The sequence below is a fragment of the Panthera leo genome, chromosome A3, assembly GCF_018350215.1.
Source record: "Panthera leo isolate Ple1 chromosome A3, P.leo_Ple1_pat1.1, whole genome shotgun sequence".
NCBI lineage: Eukaryota > Metazoa > Chordata > Mammalia > Carnivora > Felidae > Panthera > Panthera leo.
The window spans coordinates 66077583-66101823 of NC_056681.1; the positions used below are offsets into that span (position 1 = coordinate 66077583).

Here is a 24241-nt window from a genome sequence, read left to right on the forward strand (position 1 = left end):
GTATCCAGGGAAGCTCAAAAATGGCCAACAGGTATTCACTGGAAAGCATGGCAGGTCAATGTGATAAAAACAGCTAAATCTAGGAGAATTTTGTGCCCTATAGTTGGTGACTGCATGGAGCCTTCAGTAAGAAGGACTGAAGAGGTTGAAGTTGTGTAAACCCTATGAACTCTTTAGACCAGCCAGGGCATCTTTTTCAAGATGCCTCCACAGAGGAGGAACTTTTGGGAGCAGAACCAAAATTGAGCTGGACTAGAACAAGAAAGACAAAGGAAGAGAAATTTCAGATAAAAATGGAGAGAAGAACACAGCCAGGAAATCCCAGAAAGCCAGCCACCTTGTTTTTGAACACTTCACAAAAACAAAAGGGACTTCCATGAAGTCTGCTTTCCTAACTTCTCAGTCATGCCTTTGAACTAAACCATGCCTCTTTCTAAAAGGTTAGGAAGTCTAATTTTACATAGAAATGAGCAACAGAAAAGAATGAAGTTCAAATTTCATACAAACATTGTGAGAAAAAAGAAACTAAGGGGCAGAATGATATTTCTACAAACAATGAAGTCACTTCAGAAAGGCAAGTCCTTAAACATTAGGATCAGAACAAGTAACCTATCATTTCAAAATGAAGTGAAAGATATCAGGAAAGTTATACATGAAGGGACAATATAAATCAAAATTAGGAAAAAATCAGAAATGAGGAGACAGAACTCAGAAGAGAATTAGAAATAAAAGAAAAAAGGGTGCCCAGGTGGCTCAGTCAGTTAAGCAGCTGACTTCGGCTCAGGTCATGATCTCACGGTTTGGGAGTTTGAGCCCTGTGTTGGGCTCTGTGCTGAGAGTTCAGAGCCTGGGGCCTACTTTGGATTCTGTGTCTCCCTCTCTCTGTCTCTCACCCACTCACGCTCTCTCTGTCTCTCTCAAAACTGAATAAACGTTAAAAAAATTTTTTTTAAGAAATAAAAGAAAAAATTATTTCAGAAGTAAAAATGAAATTATAAGGAAGGAACACAATAGCAAAGGAATATAACAAATAATTCCTTAAACTAAGTGTAAGGTAAAAATGAGGGGAAAATCTTCCAAATCTATATGAAATGAAGGAAGAAGTAAAAAGGTTCAAGAGATAGTGACCAGTAGTGACAGTAGGCAAAGAAGACCCAACAAACAATAATGGGAGTTTCTGAAGAAGAGGCCCAAGGCAAGAAAGAAGAACAAATATTTCTTTTAAAAATCTTTAAGAAACTTCCTTGAAATAAATTAATATATATTTAATTATGTATTAAATAACTATAATATATTAAATATAAATAAACATTATATATATATTTAGAGCAAATACCCATAGGAAGTCCATAGGGGTAGGTGGGGGGGGGGAGAGAAAGAGAGAGAGAGAGAGAGAGAGAGAGAGAGAACTACATATAGAAAAGCATACTGTGTCCCTGAGAATATTGATTCAGAATGATGAACCAAGACATAGTCTAACAAAATTACTGAATTTTAAAGAAAGAGAAAAATTCCTTTGGACATATAGTTTTTAAAAGGCAGTGAATTATTTTTTGTTTTTATTTTTTTAAAGACAATTAGGTTAACATCAAATGTTTCAACAATACTTACGTCCAAAGAAAATGGAGTAACAAATACATTTAAGATTCATAATGAAACATAAGCTGATAATTTTACATCTAGAAAAACTGACTTTCGGGCACAAAGGACACAAAGTTTTGTCAACATGTAAGGACTCAGGAGATACAGTTCCTGTGAACACTTCCTGTGTATCTCCTAGAAAACAAGCTCCAGAGTGACTAGAGACACATCAATACCAAAAATAATGGTGAGTGTTAAATCCAGAGCTACTTGAAGCATCAGGATTAAGTGAGGGGTAAATGAGAGTGATTCCTGTGTGCAATGGCTATCCTCTGACAATGTGGATATAGTAAAAATTACTTCTGACCAATAGAGGCAAATGCAGAGAGCAAATGAAAAAAAATGTAACTTTTGGGGCGCCTGACTGGCTCAGTGGGTGGAGCATGTGGCTCTTGATCTCAGGGTCGTGAGTTTGAACCCCACCTTGAGAGTAGAGCTTACTCTGAAAAATAAATAAATAAATAAAAATAAATAACGACTTTTTTTTTTAAATGTAACTTTTAGCAAAATCATATTTGTGGTGGTAGCACTAGTACTATTGTTCTGAACCTGTCGTGGTTATAAAAACCTATGGTACTAAATTCAAGTTGGAAGTATTTAAATGAACTCATGAAGTATTTTCTCTTTACAAACATACAGCTATTTCCCAGCTCTGTCCATTGAAAAGTCTTAGAAACAGTTTGTGCCTAGACTGTCATTTTGAAATACCACTTCCTACTTTAAATTTGAACAAAAACCCAGGGCCTATTGGAGAAGTGGCAGATTTCAAGTCTGGGGCATGAGACATACAGAGTGAGGCTGGAGTATCTTGTCATATCAGATAGCAAGGAAACTATCAGATCACTAACTAGGGTCATGTCAAAGAGATTCAAGTACCAATGGAAGAGGCCAAAGATGGGACAAATTGATCTGCAGAAAAGATAATGATTGCAATGACTTGAAACTCATAAGATATGCTGAATACATGTATGAATACATGAGTTCATGATGAGTAAAATAAAAAGTCACCTTTGCAGGGTGATGGTAGAGAACATTCCTTATCTTGGAAACTGGTAAGTAAAGCAAAGAATTAAGCATTTACTTTGCCCTCCTATCTGAATGGTACCATTAGGTTTAAACAACTAATAGATGAGAGGAAGTGTCTTACAGAAATATTCTAACTAATAAGTGAAAAAGAAAGAACATAGTTAGAATATTCTGCAGCCCATAATAAATGCATGGTTCTAAGCATTGAACATCAGTAATTGCTGAAGTCACAAAGAGAGGCAACTAGACATTACGTAGCTCCTGATGTACCACTCATCATCTTGCCAAAGGAATCAAACCTGAGCCTCATCAAGCCTCCAAATGCAGCCATCAGTTTGCAGGAAATTGGAGGACAAAGGAACAGGCTGAACTGCCTCAAGAGTACATAGTTGGCAACATCCAGGCTGTAGGAAACTCCACTGGTCAAATGCCCTGAGTTGTTCAACAGAGAAATTGAATGGAAAAGAAAAGTTTGGAGGGGAAAACTGTAAGTTTAAAGAGGTATAAAAGATCAGATTTTTTTTTTCAAACAGACAAAACTAAACTATCAGGTTTATGGATGCCACTTGGGTGGTAAAGTCATTAAAAAAATAGAAGAAAGTGACTTCTACAGAGGTCAGTACTGTGATTAGTTTCAGAGTGGGGGGCAGTTGTGATCATAGAGCACATGGAGGGCTTACGACGTGGCTGACAGTCTGTTTCTTGATCTGGGTGATGGTTAAAAGGGTGCTTGTCTTATAACAATCCATTAAGCTCTGTAACTGGTTTGGTTCGGTTTTCTGTATTTGTATTTTATTTTATAATAAAAAAGCTTTCAAAAAATTAAATGCACACATTCTTTGGCCTAGTAATTCCGCTGTTAGGGGTTTGTCTTTAAGATAACCTCACCAAATGGGGCTCCTGTGTGGCTCAGTCGGTTAAGTTTCTGACTTCGGCTCGTGGGTTTGAGCCCCACCTCCGGCTCTGTGCTGACAGCTCAGAGCCTGGAGCCTGCTTTGGATTCTGTGTCTCCCTCACTCTCTGCCCCTCCCCTGCTCATGCTCTGTCTCTCTCTGTCTCAAAAATAAACACTAAGAAAAAAATTTAAGATAAACTCATCAAAATATGCAAAGATATCTGTATAGATGTGTCCACTGCAGCACTGTTTTTAATAGCTAAAACATTGGAGTGGTGGTGGTGGAAAGGAGTATCGATAGGTGGGGACTAATTGAATAAATTATGGCACATCCCTACAGTGGAATATTATGTAGCCAATAAAAATTAAGATAGGTCTGTATGGGTTCCCAGGCATATCATTAAGTGAAAAAAGGGAAGGTGTAGAACCGTATTATGATGAAACCATATGTATAAACACACAAACAGACACACACACACACACACACACACACACACACACACACACACACACTATATTTGCATTGAAAATACTTGTAATCATATCTAAGAAACAGTTAAATGCCTTACCTTTGAAGCTGAGGTGGGACTGGGGATGGAATCAAAGGGTGAGAATTTACTCACCATTTTATATGCTTTTATACTTTTTAAAATGATGTGTATATTTTATTTTCATGATTTTTTTTAAAACCTAGTTTAAGTTTTTTTTCATTGTGGTCCTTTACAGTCCTCTCAAAGAATGAGTAATAGGCCACAGAAAGGAAGATGTGTTAAAGGAGAAAAGGCAACACTCTCCCTTTAGGAGAAAATGGAGTTGGCCTTTTTTTCAGTAGACTCTCTGAATTGTTAACAAAGATGATCACCAATGGGGGCTGCTTTTGGAAATCCCAAGTGATAAAAATCTCTTCCTTCCACTCTTGGGTACAAATGCAAGGTTTTTTTTTGTTTTTTTGTTTTTTTTTTTTTTTTGAGAAAGAGAGAGAAAGAGAGCATGAACGGGGTAGGGGCAGAGAGAGAGAAAGAGAATCTTAAGCAGGCTCCCTGCTGATACAGAGCCTGATACAGGGCCTGATCTCACCACCTTGAAAACATGACCTGAGCTGAAATCAAGAGTTAGACGCTAAGCCAACTGAGCCATCCAGGTGCCCTGAAATGCAAGTATTTCTAATGCTCAATTTCTAAAGGAGTGAAATCAAGTGGCTGGCATATCATAACAATCCAGTAAGTTTAAGCCTTTCATTTAACAACTATTTGTTAAGCTCTATGGTACACACTGGGAATACAATAGAGAACAAGACAGATAAAATCTCTGCCCTCATAGTGCTTACATCCCAATGAAATGTGTGAAAGAATATTTCCTTCATTTATTCAAACAGTTTGCCTATTGGCTAAGATGATCTGGGCTACGCATTGCCATATAAATGATGTAAACGAATAAAGCCATTTGCTGGTCAATAAAAGAGACAATGGAAATAAAGATTTCTGGAGCATTTTTGTCCAAAGAAAGTATTTTTGGTCTTGAAGATGACAGCCTATTATTTCTATGCTATAAAACTCAGGGAAGAATAAAATAAGTTGAAGTATGTGGCAGCTCTTAAGATGGCTCCCAATGATACTACTTCCTGGTTTTCACGCCCTTAGTTTTTTATGTTTACTTATTTATTTTGAGAGAGAATGAGTGAGAGAGCATGGGGGAGGGGCAGTGAGATAGGCAGAGAGAATCCCAACCAGGCTCTGCACTGTGGAGCCCTACGTGGGTATTGAACTCAAGAACCATGAGATCATGACCTGAGTCGAAGTCAAGATATAGATGCTTAACCAACTAAGCCACCCAGGTGCCCCGCACACCCTTATTTAATCCCCTGCCCTTGAGTGTGAACTAGTCTCAGTGACTTGATTCTAATAAATAAAATACTGCAAAAGTCAGTACTAAGATTAGATTACAAAAGACTAACTTCCATCTTGTACATTCTCTTGGCATTCTGTCACGCACTGGCTCTGAGGGAAGCCAACTGCAATGTGTTGGGAGCTGTGGAGAGGCTCACGTGGCACAAGGCACCAAACTGACAGTATTTGGCTAATATACAGTGAGGAGCCGAGGTCCTCACTCCCACTGCACTGAGTGAGCTGGGAGACGGATCTTCAGCCCTGTTGGTGGATGCTTTGATTGCAGTCTTGTAAAAGACAGAGACCCTCAGCAGGAGAACCCAGCTAAGCTGCGTGGGGCTGGATCCCTCACAGAAAGAACCTGTGCGATAACAATGTTGCTGTTTTGAGTTCTAAGTTTTGAGATATTAGTTACACGACAATAAGTAACTAATACGGTTGACTAAGCCCCATTTCCCTTTGTAAGTGGACCACATGAGGCAAGACAGTTGCCTTTGAGAGTACTGTCTGTCACATAGGGTGGACAGAGTCATGCCACGATGGTTTTTAGCAAATGCACACCACTGTGCCACTTTGCTTCGTCTCAGCTCCTCTCCAGGGAGCTGACCTTGTCTCTGAAGGCTCTTCTTGCAAAATGGCTTTTGTTACACATTGATTTTTGTTATCTGTTCTGGAAATGAATTTTTTCAGCTTCGTATTTTATTTTGAAACTGCAATTTGCAAGTAATTTAGTTAAGAATCATCCCAGACTCCAATTTATTACTTTATACACTTATTATTTTCTGTACCCCTCTGCTTTTCTCCACTGTCTGCATTCTTCTACCTTTCTTTAGAGCTTTTGTTAATTCTTCCAGCTTTTGGTTGAAGCATAAGAATCCACTTGAGTAAGACCTCATATTGCTCCTATATTGCAACATCCTTTTCTTTTCTTTCTTGGCTGGAACTACATTTCTTATTTTATAGTCATTGCTCTGAAAGCTGGTGGATGACTTCCTTTTATTTCTTATTTAATTAAGAAAGAATGAATAAATTCTACTTTTAGAGATAGACCACATGACTACTTTTAGTAGTTTCTATTGGGAGAAGAATAGTTGAGTTATGGTTTCTAGAATTTTCAGAATACTTAGTTCTTTGAACAACATAGGTAATTCAGATTTAGGAGGTCTTAACTTAGAGAGAGGCTTCCTCCCCTCACCCTCCAAGAATGTTGATTCCTTGGATATATGAGAGGATTTACAAAGATAAGAGGAAAGGGAACATTTGGGGTACCATTTTACTTTGTTTTCCAAGTTCTGAGAAAGACTATTAGGCATGAAATATGAAGAGACCCAAAGATTATTTTGACTGAATCAAGAATATAGACTCTCTAAATTACAAACCATCGTTATCATCATAACAAAACAAACAGAAAATACATTTTCTCCTCCTAAAATATTTAAAGAGAAAAGCAAGCCATAGCAGAAAGAACATGGCAATTTATGGCTGCTACCAAGAAAAACACACATGAGATCATGTCCAATAAGTGCTTTCAGAGATCCCAAAAGCTGGCAGCTTGTTCTGGAAGGTTTTCACTTGCACTAATATTTTGCCCCTTTCTAATTATGGCACAGTCCTGAAGCAATAAATGTACTTTTCACCAAACAGCAGTAGTAACGACAAAGACAATTGCATAAAAGATCTTTCAATGTTTATTTTGTTCTGTTTTGTTTGTTTTGTTAGCAACTTCAAAAAGGCACATAGCCCCCAGAGAATCCTACCGGAGACCTGGTCTTCTAGCTACGTGGTGTTACTTGGCGCTGCTCCTCAGGGCAACACAGACGTCAGATATGTATACTTGGGGATGAAAGACACTCCTTTCCAGCTCTAGAGAAAACATGCAGGGATCTGGGAGGAGGCACATGCTGTTTTTCAAGGTGCCGCCAGCCATTCTCAAGCACCCCAAATGAGAAAACATGGAGACCAGAAAGGGCTGGTGTGGAAAAGGGAATGATAAGCAGGGCTGGCAAAAGTAAACCCTCCATGAATTCAGCCCCAAGAAAGTGGATTCCCTATGGTGTAGAAGAGTTGCTAATACTTAGCTTTAATAGATAATAAACTAATGGTCACCTTACCTTACCACTGATGATTCCCTAGAGTCTTGAGAGTATGATAATTCAATTTAAACTTGGTGCATCTGTGCTGTAGGGCAGACAGGAAATCCACCTCAGGTCAGTGAGAAGTATCTTTCATGCACACACTGAGGGCTCTGGCAGGGACCAGGCATCTTTAGAAGCAAGAATATCTGGTGGCCCTTACCCCCACATGGGTAAGTCCCAAAATGCATTTCTAGAAAAGGAGGGCTCTTCGGCAAAGACACAGCCTCCCCGAGGGATACATAGTGAGGGGACTGCTCCTCACATAGGGCAACATCCTTGCTGCTTCTGGGAGAACAGATCTTTTTAGTCTGGAAAATACAACTTTCCTCAAACCCTACTCTCCTCATGGGTTTATCTGGAACTAAAGCTTATAAGTCCAACCCCCAAGTCTCTCCTGAGGTAAAGGCATGTAAGCCAGCCATAATGGGAGAGAGAAAAGGAAAAATACAGAGACAGAACATAAATCAACATCTCTCAAAAGTTTCTCTCACCAAATTCCTTTCATCTTAGTGTCTATTTTGGAGTCAAGGAAACCGAGACATGGGCATCATGACTGACAGCCTACAACCAGTTACTGACAGAGCTGGCTCCTTCTGCTGTAGCCCGTGCCTCTTTGCTTTTCTAATTTCCAATTTCTCTTCTATTTGAAATTGCCCTTGCTAATTGGCACTTTGAGTTTCTGCACCTAGAGTCTTAGACATATTTGGAAACTTCTTTTAAACATGTTGATCCACTCAGGGTTGAATTATTTGTGACAGCAAGAATAACTCCACCCTGGGGCATTATCCAGCAGGATGAGGGATTCAGAGATAAATCATGCAGTGTTCCATTCTTTCTGGCTCTTGATGTTTTCACACAGGAGAAATTTGCTTTTGTTTCCTGGGAGTGCGCAGGCCTCAAAAGACCAGCGTAAGGGTGTCTGTGGAGGGAGAAAGTCGAAAATTCCACAGACACCCTTAGGATGACCTTAGGGAACCTGATTCCTCTTAGGGCAATGATGTATGTGGAGCGGGTGACTTGGGAGGGGCAGGTTAATGAGTTATTTTTATGTACTTAAATCTTAGGTCCTTGGCATCAGCTGGCAAGGCCATATCCTCCCACCGTCTCTGAAAGTCACTGTTCAACTGCATCTAGGCAAGGAGGAGAGGAGAGAGTGCTATTGTATGTAATTTTAAGAGTCATCATCACTGTATCAATGTGCAGATGACATGTTCCAGTGGGCAGTGCGGGAGTGAGCAAGATTGTCCAGCTGTCTCATATGATACAGGCATGGTCTAATACTTCCTCATGTTCTTTCTTCTAATAATGAACTGCAGAGAACGAGATGTACTGTTGTGCTTTATAATTCAGACAGACAATACAGGTATTGGCTAACGTGGTTTGACACGATCAGCTGCCTTTTTTTTTTAAGCCAATCTGGCAGGAAAGCATTAGACTATTGTGGGAGTTGTACTGGCCCTTCCAACAGTCCGTTAATCAGCAGCAAGATAGCCAAGGGACCACGTTACTTCTCTGTAGCACAAAAAGGTTGTGGTTGTGAGTGGGCTGAGTGGGAACAAAGTTATATCATTCCAGTTCTAATTGATTAATGCTGAAGTCACTGCTAAATAATGATTACCAGCCCCAGGCTCCACAAATCATTCAGGGGATGAAGGAGGACTAAGTTAAAGAAACTTGGGCCAGTGAACATGGATTTTTCTTGCAGGGGTGGGGGTGGGGAGGGGCAGAGGTGTGGAGACGAGGAAGTAGGAAAAAACTGGATCTGACTGAATAAACAAAAAGAACTGCAGTTGGGTTTCTCGTGGTCCCTCGGGCACTTCCCTTCCTCATGCTGTTGCCTTCTCTCCCTGCCTCTGCAATGCCATTTCTCCGCAGTCAGATTAACTCTGAGCACTACCATCACAAGTACGGTCTTCTAGCACCCTTGGGCCCCTCCCTCTAGACTCCCCTATCTAGCCAGATGGAGTTATTGCCAACTCCAATGATTTAACCCTCCCATCTCTAAGGCTTTCCTACCCAAATTCCGTAACTCCCCCCAATCCTCCCGATTACTCGTTTCCAGCAAAGTACATTGCATAGTGTTTCCCTTGTCCTTTTCTCCCTGTATCTCTTTTTCACAGCTCCCATGTCCAAGTATGCTCATGCATGGAAAGACAATATTCTTCTACTTAGGTTAGATGACCTTTTCAAAAATGTTTGGTGTCTTTCCACTAATCCTGGACACAGAGTAGGTAGGATATTAGAGTTTTGGACAATATCAATTTTAAAGATTGCTTTTTTGTTTGTAGTTCTTTGAGACATATCCAAACAACTAACGGGGAGGAAAAATTTTAAGTTTTCAGTGAGCTTTGCTTGCTTTGGTGTCAGCAACCTCTAATGCTGTGTCTTGCCAGCTTTCCACTTGGTGGAAGGTGCTTCCTAAAGATGCACTTTTGTGAAGTCAGAACCAGCACAGACTGAGCCAAATCCTGATTAAAATTCTTGCTGGCTTCTCCTTATGCCAGGATAGGCCTGTGTTTCCACTTGTGGGAAATATATCTGCCTGTCAATGTAAAAGAACACCAGTACCTTTTCGATATTACAAACTCACAGTGTTCCTCTTCAAGAATGCCGGCATTCATAATTTTTAAGCCTCAAACTTTCAAGAAATGGAAGCAACTGAATTTCTCTGCATTTTTAAGTAGAAATGGTAATATTACATAGCTAGAAATTTCTATAAAATATGGATTGGCAACAACATTATTTACACTTTCAAAAATGGGTTCCTGCTAAATTTATGCCTGTATATCAGTCACAAGCTATGTTTCTAATACATTCTTTTACTTGAACCTACTTTTTTTCTTATCCCAGAAATTCTGAATGATTGCTACGCTGCAGAAATTTACAGAAGTTTGAGATGAAATGAAATGTTTCAAAACTCAGGTAGACTTAAATTATAATGTATTACTGTGAAGAAAACACTCTCAGCTGCAACACCTCTTATAGGAGAAGTTTTTAGATTTTCTAGATATGACAAAGATTTATGAGGTATGATTTTGCAAGGAAACAAAGCATTTTGGCAGAAACTCTTTTTTTTTTTTTTTTTGTAGGTAAAATAAGAAATCACAAGAGTAAGTACAAGAACGTCTGTGGAAATCATCTGTTAACTGAACAAACGAAATCCATTAAACTCTGGAAAACCAAATACGCATGTTTGTTATTTACTTTCTAGTATTAAGTTCTTTTTATTTTCCTACAGAGTTATGGGGTCTATTATTTTGGAAATGTGCTATTTTAACATGGGGTGTCAATAATGTGGTCCTAGTAATATGGTAGAGAGGGCACTGGATTAGATACCAGATGGCTTGGGTTTCCTTCTCATGCTGCTACTCACCAGGTTTGTGATTACAGCCATTTCTCCTCAATACTTTGGACCTCGATCTTCTCATCTGTTCAACAAAAATAAGAAACACCTGATCTCCTTGCCTCTTAACATCATTGTGAGGACCAAACAAGGTCCTAGTTGTTAAATCACTTTGAAACCGTAAAGTGGTATATACAATTCTACTCATTATCACCTCAGAATTCCTCTCAGATTATATTGCCTCAAATGCATTATTTAGGAAAAGTACAAACTTGAATGCCATATGGAGTCCTTGTTGACACTGCAGATGTTGGTTAATTTTAGATTCTAAAAGAACAAAAGAACAGAAGCACTAACCAAGCAAATTAGCCTCTCTTTAGCTTTTTCTTCGAAATCTCCTATTATACAAATACCAAACTAAAAATGGCAGGCTAAATATTATAGAAAATTACATCATTTGAACCATTGAAATTCTGTATATCCAAGCCCTTTTGCAGAACACAAATTATTCCCTCCAAAGCACATTGCCAATGAATTTAATGTTATAAGATAAATTACGGCTATTTCTTTGAGGACCAAGTAAAAGAATTTTAATCTTAAGCTTTAACGTTAAAAAACACAATGTCAGTGAAATGTATAAGTCAGAGAAGAGTCACAGAAAGGTATGAAATCCATTTTAGTAGTTGTAGTCTCTCTCAAACTAATCGAAAACTAAACTAAGCTCAGCCAGCCTTGGGCTCTGATTTTGAAGACCACATTTACAAGTGGGAATTTCTCTGTAGAACAGGTGTGACAGACGTGCACATGACAACTGCTTTCACAGCTCCATTTGTTTGGGAAGACCTGTCCTCATGGGCCTCGTGTGTACCATCTGTAAGACATCTCTTTGCACCTTGTCAAATCCGATGTCCTCCTTACACATGCAGAAGCAAGAGGTGTCTTCATAAATTGTATACGGATGGCATCTGTCATTCTTTTTGTTTGCATACAATCAACTAACAAAAAAATATTTTGGAACAAGCTGAACATTTTGTGTTGTGAAATCTCACTTATTTAGTTATTTTTATGTATTACATATAAATATATATGTATTTATTATACATATAATAAATATGCAATGAAACATGCAATGAAATATGCAATGAAACAATGAAGCAATGAAACAAAAAATGTTTCCTATCAGAACATATCCATTAGATTACCTGAAGCAATTGAAAAATGGTCCTGTGACTATTCTGAGCCTAGATTTTTTTTTAATTGAAGTATAGTTGATGCACAATGTTATATTAGTTTCAGGTGTGCAACACAGTGATTTGACAAGTTTATACATTATGCTGTGCTCCCCACAAGTGTAGCTACCATCTGTCACCATACACCGCTATTACTATACATTGACTACATTCCCTATGCTGAGCCTAGGTTTTCAATAACATTTTTCCAGAAAACTGCTCACTGAGTTTTAGCACCTCAAGATACTGACAGAATATCAGTCTAATCAGAAATAATTTTCAAACAGAGACCATAAATGTTTTACCTATAAAATGCATGTTCCTCTAAAAGAGGCAAAATGTTTCAAACTATATTCTAATAATTTGGCCAATACTATGTGATATGACATTTCAAAGTGTGCTGTGATGTGGACTGGAAATATTAAAAGCAAATCCAAAGAGTAGATTTTATAACGCTGCTTATTATGGATACAGTCTAGGCTGATTATTTTAGTATTAAGTATACTATTAATCGCCTCCCTGTCCTGCCCATATGCTACCTCTTTTAGCACAGAAGGCCTAATAAGACAGGTGCAACTTGATTCCGTGTTACATAGTTTTCTCAAACTGGAACAAACATTAACCCCCCCCCCCCCAAGTATTTTTCCCATGTGAAGAACTTGGGATTACTGCAGATGATTATAGACCTGAACCAAAAATGGATTCAAACAACTTCATTCATTGCTGAAACTGAACTGAAATTGACCCCCCAAATAAATTGGCTTAATTCCCTATAAAAGCAGTATGAATCAGGTTGCCATCTGTTCCCTTCCTTCTTTAACTTCACCAGTGGGCTGGGTTTAAGCACAGAACTGGAGGAGTCCTTGGGGGAAGGGGAGGAGGACTCTGGCTTGGTATTTAGAAGGGTATGCTGCAACGGTAGAGTCACTCCAAGTGCGAGATTCTCAGGAATCTGAGAATTAGCTGGGGAAATCATGTAATCTGTCAAACCATGGAAACAACAGGAGTTTAATTTGCCTAATTTTGTTAGAAGATATTGCATCAACTAAAAATCCTTTGCATGCCAAAGATGAAAAATGTAATCCAAACTAACTTAATTTAAAAGGTAAATTTATTGGTTCACGTAACTGAATAATTTAGAGGTTCTGGTTCAGGTGAAGCTTGCTCTAAGGTTCAAACAGGGTGACCTAGGACTTCATTTCTCTCTCTCCATTTCTCAATTCAGCATATTCAATATTGGCTTCATTCTTGGGCAAGGTGTCTCTTCATGTAGCCAATATGGATGCAAGCCACTCCATGGAGTACTTGCCTCTAGGTTCAAATTCAGAACCAACTTTCTAGTAAGTCTAGAATGGATTACTGTGGTCAGAGGAATAGGATATACTAGATGACCTAGACTAAGGTCATATGTTACACTTCTGAAGCAGGGGGGTGGAGACATCATTCTTTTCCCCAAGCCCAGGGACTAAGAGTAAGGGAGGACCATAGTCCCCAGAACAAAATGAGAGGGTGGTTAGTTGAATGGATGTTCTGTACAGATACTCAGGGATCAGATGCACAAATAATGTCAGCAAGTATTATTTTTCACTTAAGAAGGAATTCTGCTGATACAAAAGGAACAAAAATATGAATGAGATTTACTATTATTTAGAGATGATACAATTGTCTACCTGGAAAACTCAACGCCAACCAAAATCCAAACAGAAGTTTTTAAAAGTTGACAACTGTCATAACTTTCTTATGGAAGAATAAATGTGAAGAGAAGAAAAAAGAAGGAGGAGGAGGAAAGGAAGAAGAAGAAGAGGCTACAGCAGTGGCAGGATGGGGAGGGAGGAATAGTTCTGATTACATCTAAAAGAGAGACCCCACGTCTTACCAGCTAAGGGGAAAAAGTAATGGCCAAAAGGAAGACTGTAGAATTTTTATGTGAGACATTTTAAAAATGTAAGATAATTTCAACTAGAGCTGGAGCTAGGTGCTCTTCACAGAGACTAGACAGTTCTACAATTTGTAGGTTTTGTCATTCCTAAGGGAAAGAGCTTTAGAGTTAAGAAAAGCTTTCTGGATGGCTATTTGCTGTAACTTGTCAACTTCATGGTTTATTTTTAACACTCTCTCTCATGCTATATTATACAAAAACAAAACACCTCCACATACATGGAACCAAACTAAAGAGAAGCACTACGTGGAAAAATAATTTTATTTTCTAATAATGATAGTAATACGGTAGTCTAATTTCTTCAGATATATATATGGGTTGTTGTTTTTTTTTAAGGCCCACATCACTCGTGCATATTTCTGCATCTATATATGTTCTCCCAAAGATTTCAGGTAGATTAAGTGCCCTAGGATTTTTCCATCCTGGTCTCATATACCTGGAATATAATAAATAAGAAAAAAGTCTTGCGGGGGGTGGGGGTATTATAAAAATAGCATTCTTACTTTAGATGGCCTAGTTATAAAGCACATTTACCAAAGCCTATATGTTTCACCAAGACCTTAAACCTATTTTCCAAAAGCAACTATGGAAAAATGAAGAATTACTAAGAGAAATGAAAAGAGATGGTAGGGGAGCCTGGGTGGCTCAGTCAGTTAAGCGTCCAACATCAGCTCAGGTCATGATCTCATGGTTCATGAGTTCAAGCCTGTATCAGGATCTGTGCTTTCAGCTCAGACCCTGGAGCCTGCTTCAGATTCTGTCTCCCTCTCTTTCTGCCCCTCCCTGCTCACACTCTGTGTCTCTGTCTCTCTGTCTCTCTCTCTCTCTCTCTCTCTCTCTCTGTCACAAAAATAAAGATTAATTTAAAAAGAAAAGAAAAGAAAAAGATGCCAATAAAAAAATGGCCAAGGAGTATTTGGCCCTAAAGCTGGGATAGCACTAAGAGCTGGTTGAAGCAGGGTACATCTTGCAAGTTCTCAACTCCAAACCTATCATCCCCATCTGAGACCTCATTCTACAGATGCTTCTGTGTGTTGAATTAAGAAAATTCACCTGGGTGGCCCAGTCAGTTAAGCATCTGACTTCAGCTCAAGTCATGATCTCACAGTTTGTGTGTTCGAACCCCACATGGGGCTCTGTGCTAACAGCCTAGAGTCTGGAGCCTGCTTTGGATTCTGGGTCTCCATCTTTCTCTCTGCCCCTCCCTTGCTCGCACTCTCTGTCTCAAAAATAAACATTAAAAATTTAAGAAAACTCAAGCATTTTCTAGAGCTTGCAATTCACTAACTGGAGCACAATCCAACCAAATTTTAGTCTTTTTTCTTCTTTTTTAAAATATCATGCCGGGGCGCCTGGGTGGCGCAGTCGGTTAAGCGTCAGACTTCAGCCAGGTCACGATCTCGCGGTCCGTGAGTTCGAGCCCCGCGTCAGGCTCTGTGCTGACAGCTCGGAGCCTGGAGCCTGTTTTCGATTCTGTGTCTCCCTCTCTCTCTGCCCCTCCCCCGTTCATGCTCTGTCTCTCTCTGTCCCAAAAATAAATAAAAAAAAAAACGTTGAAAAAAAAAATTAAAAAAAATAAAATAAAATAAAATATCATGCCAACTATTGTTGGTTGTAGGAGAGGCCGATTAAATATTTTTTAAATTCCTTATTGGGAAAAATACAAAGATACAATTTACAGGCTGAAGAATGAGGAACTACTCTTGATGGAATGTGAGAATTAATGCCTGGAAAGCTGAGGTTCTAATTTGGCAACCCAGTCACACTATCTCAGAACATTCTTTTAGAACATTTTATTAAAGTATTTGTAAGACTCCTGAGGATTTATCCTAAGGCTATACCTGTAGACATATGTGCCGGGTTATCCATTATAGCACTGTTTGTAATATATAGCAAAGATTGGGCACAGCCCAAGGATTCATCAATAGGGGAATAGTTAAATCAACTATGACAGATCTTGCAGTGTAATGCCATGCAGCTGTTTAAAAGAATGAGGAAGCTCTCCTAGTACTGATAGGAACGATCTCCAAGATACATTGTTAGAGGGAAAAACAAGATCCAGATCAGAGGATAAAGTAGGCCACCTCTTGTGTAAGAAGCAGGAAGAGAAGAAATGTAAGAATTGCTTGTATCTGCATGAAGAAACACTAGAAGGATACGTAGAAAAATCAGGATAGTCATCTGTACCTACCAGGGTGGGTGGGGGTAGCGAACTGGGGGCACGCAGGAAAAGAGAAGACTATTCATTACATACCTTCTTCTTTGGATTTTTGAAATGTGAATGTGTCAGTTGGTCAAACAGAAGTTATTAAATAAATACCAAAATGAAAACAAGCTTGAGAAAAGTCATTCGGGAGTCATACAGTCATTTCATAAAAGCTGCAGTTGCAATTAAAATCAAAACAAAACCAAACAAAACATCCTGAATCTATCCTCAACCAAGGGCATACTGTTGGTAGGTTTGAGTAGGGGGCTGCACAGCAGAAGCCTAGACCGTATGGACTCTCATACTTGTTAGCTAAACATCTTGCCTCTCGGCCCAATCTTTAGCATCCTTACTCTTTTTCTGTATCTCTTTCCTCTCCTCTTAAAAGAAGTAACAAATCAGAGATCCTGGAAGATGCTGCGGACAGCTATTATACTTCATTCATAAAGAGCTCAGCTAAACTGGAGTGAGGATTACTGCACATATTCACAAGTGTTGAGAAAGTCCCCTGGTAATTTTCCCAAGAAGACAGGACTCCTGGCTCACTTGGCTAGACTGGGCTAGGGCAGTCCTTGATGCTTTCATAACCTCTCCATGGCTCTGTAATTGTGCTTAAAACCTCCTACAGAAGTCCTCCTGGGGTGGGAGGCAGTCCTCTCCACGAGACTGTGAGCTTTTTGAGGCCAAGGACTTTGTCTTATTCACTGAGCTTTGTATTCTCAGAGCCTAGCATGGAGTCTTCACAGGTGCCCTGTGGACTCAGTAAACTGAGCTTTCATCCACCTAATGGCTTGGCTTAGATTATACTCCTGAACCATCTTTAATGTTTTTCCCCCAATTGGTGTCATTAAATCCATCAGTAAGACTTGTCAGTCCTACTGCCAAACATACTCCCAAACCTACTACTCTTTACCATCCTTAGCACTACCACCCTAATCCAGACCACCAACAGCTCTGCTCTGGACTAAAACAATTTGTCTACCTTCTAATCTGCTCTCCTACCACCCCCAGAATGTATTCTCCATTCACAGTTAGGGTTATCTTTTAAAAACTAAATCACATCACATCACACTCCTACTTACAATCCTTCAGTGGTTTCCTATCACAATTAGAATAAAAATTTAACTCTTTACCTGACCTTCCAAGCCCTACCTGATCCCGCCCCTGTCTGCTTCTTTGACTTAGCCTCCTACCACTGCCCCTCACTTCCTCTACTCCACACAGGCCGCCTTTTATCCTTTCATCTACTTTGCTCCTGCCTCAGGGCCTCTGTCTGTGCTCTTCCCTTCACCTGGAAGGCTATTTCCCCTTCTTTTTGTATGGCTGCCTCCTTGTCATCACTGATACTCTACACCACTTTCTCAGAGAGGCCTTCTCTGACCATTCCAGTTACATCAGCTGCACCCTCAATGCTCTTCTATTTGTGGCACCTTTAACTGTATAGATTAACATCTTACTTGTTGGTTTGTGCTTATTGTCCCCACTATAATGTAAGTTCTGTGAAGTTTCTTATTTTCCATCTATAACAAGGGCTTAGAACAGGGTTGGGCACATAATGGCTCTTAAAAGTTTCTGTTAAATAAATGAAGGCATTTAACATTAATCGTGGATACAATATTTATTTCATTTCCTTAGAGACCTTTTAATGAGCTTTTATTTAATTGAAAAAGCAATGAACAATTATAAAAAGAAATAAGGATGTCCTGATTGGCTTTGGAAGAAACACTGTAGACAGTAGAATTGATAGTTAATTGAGAGAATATGATCCTACCAAAAATGATAAATTATCATAAACCAATCTAGGCAACGAGAAGGCCATGCACTGTGTCAGGTGGATGAGCAGATGTTGGTTTGGTACTCAAGAAGTACAAAACCCATGAGAAGATACAGCTTTGTAATTTTAATATCTATTATCTGATTACTGCAAATCGTGTTCACATTTATGATGATTTGATCACAAGAGTCCTATGAAGTAGGATATTATTCTAGTTGTTATTACCATTTCACAGATAAAATCATTGAGGTTCAGAGAAGTTATGTCATTTGCTTTGCATAACACAGCAAGCAATGAATGAGATTTTTAAGTCAGACTCAGATCTTCTGACTCAGCTCTCTTCTATTTCACCACTCGGTCTATTCAGTGTGATAAATACATGTGCAACATGGTATGGGAGGTCAAGTGTAAAAGAGAGAGACTATTTGTATCTGGAGCTGTCTGGGAAGGTTTCATGAAGAAAAGTCATATAAATGGGGCTATGAAAGGTAAGCAGGAGTTTTCAGGTGGAGGAGGAGGCACGTTTCAGAATCATATCTGATGAAAAGCACAGTGGAATGAAAATGTGGCAAAGAGCAGAGAAGTCCAGATGGGGAAGTTGGACCATATTGTTAAAGATTTTCAGTGCCATTTTTATGCAGTTAGGCAGTCCCTGAAAGCAAAGGATTGAAACAGTCAGATCTGGGTTTTCAAAACAAAATTAAAGTGGCAGATTGGTGGATGAATTGGAGCATGAACAAATAAGTTAGGAGTTTTTTGGTGATCGCGCAAGCAGGGTAAGTATCTGAATGAGGATACTGGAAATGCAAAGGACTGATTTAAAAATGTTTGTGTGAGTAAGACTCACTCCTGGGGAGGTGTAAGAGAGGGAGGAGTAAAGATTATTTTTAAAAATTTCTAGCTTATGTGACTTGGTAGATGATTATCTCAACCAAATTGAAGAATACAGAAAAATGATTTCAGAAGGGAATTGGAGATGGGGTTTTCTTGTAGCAAAAATAAGCACTGTCTGCTTTATCTTTCAGTCATGTTTGGTTTGAGGTGCTTGTTTGCAACATCCAGGTAGATATGTCAAAGGTAGCTAAAAATATGGGCCTAGACTTAAAAAACAAGATTGAAGCTGGAGATCTAAACTTTAGAGTCATCAAAATGCAAACTGTATTAAAATTCCTATGGAAAAGGGGCAAGAAAGAACTTCTAGGGATGATGGAAATGTTCTATTTCACGATTATGGTAGTGGTTACAAGGGCATACAGGTCTTCAAAGATTTTATTGAAATCTTCAATCCCTTAAAAAAAAAAACAGCACTAAATATAAAGGCAAACTGCCTTGTACAACACACTGGCTGTTCCAGAAGCCAGTACTAGATATGCCAATTTATGGGCCATTTCGGAGTTCTCCATTCAAATCCATATTCCCTACCTAAAATACCCTCCTCTCTCATCAGCCCACCCTTGTACGACCGGGGTTGACTTCCGCATTTGGAGTAGCTGAGACAATAAAAGTACTTGAAGAATACAATGTGACATTGCTGAACAAGAAATCTCTCCTTATTGATTGATCTTAGACTTATGGCCAATTTGGCTTCTTCATTTGGCACCATTCCCTCAGCATCACTTCTGAATTGTCCTTAAAGTGCTCAACTTAAAATCTACTTTGTACAAAAAAAAAAAAAAAAAATTTTTTTAATTTGGTAGAAAGAGGTGAAATCTGACACCTATATTCATCTACCAGTGTGGACACATCCACCATGAGTATATAATCACCAAATCTGTATATTTCTGTTGGAATCACGGTTCTGTTATTTACTAAGTCTTTGATACCTTGATGAAAATGAGGATAACGAAACCCACTTTGCAGGGTGGAAGGAATTAAGTCAGCACATCTGAAAGTGCCCAGTTTGGTATTGAGTAGGTGCTCAACAGAAGGCAGATGTCTTGTTAAGCCTAACTATACTTTCTGAATTAGACCATATCATAAATTTTCTGAAAGTAGAAACAGTTTTCTGCTCTTTATATCCCACCCTAATATATCCTCAGTAGACGTTGTGGGATAATGTTTAGGAAGCTAGCAGGTCAAGGATAAAGTTGTAAAAGATTTACACAATAAATCATAGATGAGACCATTCTGGGTAGATGGGGAAAAAAAGAAATTGATTCAGAGGTGGTGGCAAAGGTCCCTCACATTTCCTCTTTCCATTCATTTAAATTTTTATCTTGCCAAAAAGAGGGGACGGAAGGTCTCATCTTGACGAGTGGAGCTGCAAGACCGGTGCCAATACACCTGGTCTTGATTCATGCCAGCTGGGAGAGGAGCTTGGCTTCTCAGTGTTTTACTACTGTGGTTTCCTGGGCTGGGCAGCTGGGTGCCTAATAATGATAAAAACCATAATAATACTTCATAATTACGCACTGCCCTTTGCCAGAACTTGGATTTAATTACAATGACTATGACGGAACTGGCAACATCTCGCTCCCTGTTGGGGTGCAATACCCAAGGGCCTGGAAATACAAAGTGAAGTGGCAACTGCAACCTTCTCCTGCAGGGCCTATCCTGGCAATTTACCCAGAATGCTCTAGGTTTAAAGCTCATCATCAGAAACAAAGAGTACTTTTGAATTGTCCACATGTACTTGGCACTATCAAGTAAAATAGTGTCTATGAAGCAACTACTGCCACTCACGGGGCACAGCATCATGGAAGCCCAGGCCCGGAAGGGACCAAAGGAGGTGATCTCATTCATCACCCCACCCTGCCGTGACATACCACTGCCAGTACACTCTAACAGCTAAGTTCACTGACCTTCCCATTCTGATTTGGGCTGGAGATGCTTTTGTGGCAACCTGATTCCGGTGTCCGGGAACTTCCCATTTAACACTCATTTTGTGAGCACCTATTCTGAGCCAACACACTGTGGAGGCATGAAGATGTATAAGGTATGATCCCTGCCCTCAAAGTAGCTTATCTTCTAGTTGAGGGGTTCATATTCAGGCAGCTATAATATAGAGGGAAGGCATGACAGATGAAGGGGAATGAAATTAAATTCCAGGTGAAAGTATCAGGGCCATTCCCTCTTCGAGAATAAAAAGAAAGGATAAGATACGGGGTGTGGGTGGGGAGGACTTGAGGTGAAGAGATACACAATAATTTAGGAAGTTCTTACAGTTTTCCCTATTGGTTTTTGTTGTTTGTTTTGTTTTTTGTTTTTTATCTTTATAGCACTTATCACCCCCTGAATACTCTTGTTCATTTATTAGTTTACTCGTATACTGTTTGTCTCACCCCATTCAGGAACCTTGCACTTTGGTTCACCACTGTATCCTGGGTATCTCAAACAATGCCTGGAACATGGCAAAGTGCTCAGTAAATATTGGCCTAATGAATAAGTGACCCAGGTGAGGCAGTGGATTCCCTCTAGAAATAGAGGAAAGGGCATCCAGTAAATATAATCAACATGACAAAGTTAGAAAGGGTAGGGAGGGTATTTACAGCAGTGAGGGAGTAACATGGAGGATTACTCCCAGGTTCCTGGTTCTTGACTTGGGTGAGTGGTGATGACATTATCAAAGAAGATAAGGAGCCGAGAAGAAGCAGCAAATTTTGTGGACTTATGAGCATATCTGAGGTCTGAGTTGGACAGGTCATAATGAGGTTCAGGTGGAGATGTCCAAAAACACTTAGACAAACAGATCTGGACCTCATTAAAGGTACACTCAGCCATCAAAAATGGTTAGGTCATCTAGTGTGCAGTAGAATGACTTGGTACCTACTGAGGAGAGGACTGGGGATCAGCTCTTGGAACTCTCTTAAAGAGCCAACAGATAACAGATTTAGTAAGGTTAACAATCTGAGTGTTTAAGGTCTCAGGGAAACTGGGATGAGGGGTGCATTGGGGAGCAGAAAAAGCTTAAAGAGGGATGTACTTCGTAGAGTTTCCTGCAATGGAGATCAAATAAGAATGAAAAAGTAACCCCTGAACTTGGCCATATGGATGTCACTGATAGCCTTAAGAGGAGCACTTTCAAGTGGACTAGCAGGGAATTTAATTTAGCCTGTACTTGAAGCATGAATTGAACAGGGACTCATGGGCAAATTGTGTTTTGTTTTGTTTTTGTTTAAGTTCGGAGGCGTTTGAACATGATCATGGTTATGTTCAACAGAGAAGTGTTTAGTAAATTTGTGAATGACGACACGGTTTCTAAAACGCCAGATGTAGAGTCCTACTGGCGTCACAATGCCTCAACTATGCTTCTACCCTTTCAGCCATTTCTAGGGCGGGGGCCCATCCATGTAAAGTGCAGGCAAAAAGTGGAGGGCCATCACCCCTCCAACAGTTCTGGGAGTCATGCTTGTGACAGAGGGGAGCAGGGATGGGACTACTTGAATCAAATGAAGTGCCCAGTTTTCCGTGGATCTTGGAATTTAGTAACTGGGTGGCTCCATGCTGGAGGAAGACAGGGAGACTCATTCACATTTTCCGACCCGGCACTCACGGCCTCCATTCATCATTTTTCCTTTCCTTTTCCCTAACAAGAGTTTAAGCCAGGGACAAAGCTTTCTTCCCTCTCCCAACTCAGGTTGACCTTCCGCCCCCGAGCCCACCGATGGCCCTTCTCCGACCACGTGACTCTTCGCAGCCCCCGTGACTCGCCGCCTCCGACCCCTCCCCTCGGGCTGCAGCCCTCTTTACCCCGCCTCTCAAGCCCATGTGACCGCTTCTTTCCTACCTGACTGGCTCCTTCCTTTCCCCCGGGCCGGACCGGCCGCCTTCTCAGCTGCCCGACTCCAAAATGGCAGCCGCGCACAGCCCGCACCCGAAAGGCTGGACCTCCCTGACTCCCGGGCCGCCCCCCTCTCGCTCCCTGCCTCCCTCCTTCGGCCTTCACCTACACGCCTCCGGATTGGCCGCTAGAAATCCCGCCCCTCCAGAGCCCCGCCTGCTATTGGTCACGGTAGGCTGCCCTTCAAAGAGGCGTGCCCCGCCGCCCCCCGCCCCGGGAGGTATTTTCCATTCCGGTGGGGGTTGGGGGGAGGGGGGGAGGGGAAAAGGGTGAAGGGGGGAGGCGGCCAGGCAAGGGGGTGGGGGCCTGGCGGGGGCATCCGGCTGAGCTGGGGTCCCCGCGCTCCCTCCTGAGGAAGCGAGACTGCGCTCGAACAGGCAGTCGGAGGAGACGGGACGGGACTGGCGGGCGAGCAGGCGGACTCGCCCTCTCGGTGACTGCGCCGTCCGGGCCCGTCCGCCTGGCCGCAGGTGCCCCTGAATGAGGCCGCTCCGCGCGCCCCGACCGGTGAGTGTCCCCGCGGCCCGCGCCTGGCCCGGCCAGCCCCCGCTCCCCGGCCCCCGCGCCAGCGTTAGCGGCCGCCTGCCGGTTCCCCGGTGCCCGCGCCCGGCACAGTCCGCCTCCGGCCGGCGCCTCCACACCGGGGCAGAGGCAGCGCCGGCCCTCGGGCCGGGAGGAGGACGGCGGGCGGGGGACCGCGAGTCCGGGCCGCGAGCCCTGTGCAGACCGCGCCATGCGTAGTGGGGCTTGTGCTTAGTAGGCTCTCGAAGCATTTCTGAGGAATTGTTTTGCTGGTTGGAGGGATGTTGGGTACCTAAGGGGAAGGGGGTCGTCCAGGGCTAGTTGGAGGGCGCTGGCGATCGGGGTCGTGAGAGGCCACAGAGACTGGGGGGGGGCAGTTACGCGCCCTGTGGGGAACGGGCCACCGGCTAAGTCACTTGGGCTCCAAGGCTCCGATCCGGGGGGTCTTCAAGGTCAACGAGAAGCGGTCCACTGGGAGATGAGAGAGAGAGCTGGGGAGCTTAGATGGGGGAAGTGACTGGAGCACCTCCGGGGGTTTAACCCGAGGTGGAAAGGGGTGCGCAGGCGGCTGCTGGAAGACCCTTCAACTACTTGGAACTCCTACGATTGTTTGGTGCTGAGATTTGGGCATTCAAATAGCTGAAGCGAACTGACTTTCTGGAGAGGGAGTTGCATTTACAGAAGGATGCTACGAAGCAGTTTAAGTACACATGTCGGTTTGTTTCCGAACTTTGAAAGGCTGGGGGATTGGATTCGTGAGGTGATTTTTGACATTTTACTTTGGCATTCCAACCAAGAGGAGGCTTGCTCCTGGAACTTGTCAGTTATCCTTCATGTACAAAATGTATGTATGTGTTTGGTGTTT

General features: G+C 41.3%; 1 protein-coding gene and 1 long non-coding RNA gene across 3 annotated transcripts in view; one reads left to right on the top strand and one right to left on the bottom strand.

The window, feature by feature from the left end:
- Positions 1-7118: 7118 nt before the first annotated feature.
- Positions 7119-22889, bottom strand: LOC122216022. Its single transcript, XR_006200659.1, has 4 exons — positions 22801-22889; positions 10957-11011; positions 7560-7626; positions 7119-7311 (listed from the first exon to the last, which is right to left on the bottom strand). It is a non-coding gene; the product is annotated as an uncharacterized LOC122216022 (long non-coding RNA).
- A 53-nt stretch (positions 22890-22942) lies between these two features.
- SOCS5 (suppressor of cytokine signaling 5) overlaps positions 22943-24241 on the top strand; it is a 63246-nt gene continuing 61947 nt past the window's right edge. The window contains exons 1-2 of one of the 2 annotated variants that reach the window (XM_042932191.1): positions 22943-23025; positions 23209-23361. The gene's annotated coding sequence lies outside the window, so the exon portion shown is untranslated. The remainder of the gene's footprint in view (positions 23026-23208; positions 23362-24241) is intronic. The other variant, XM_042932193.1, reaches the window with a different exon arrangement.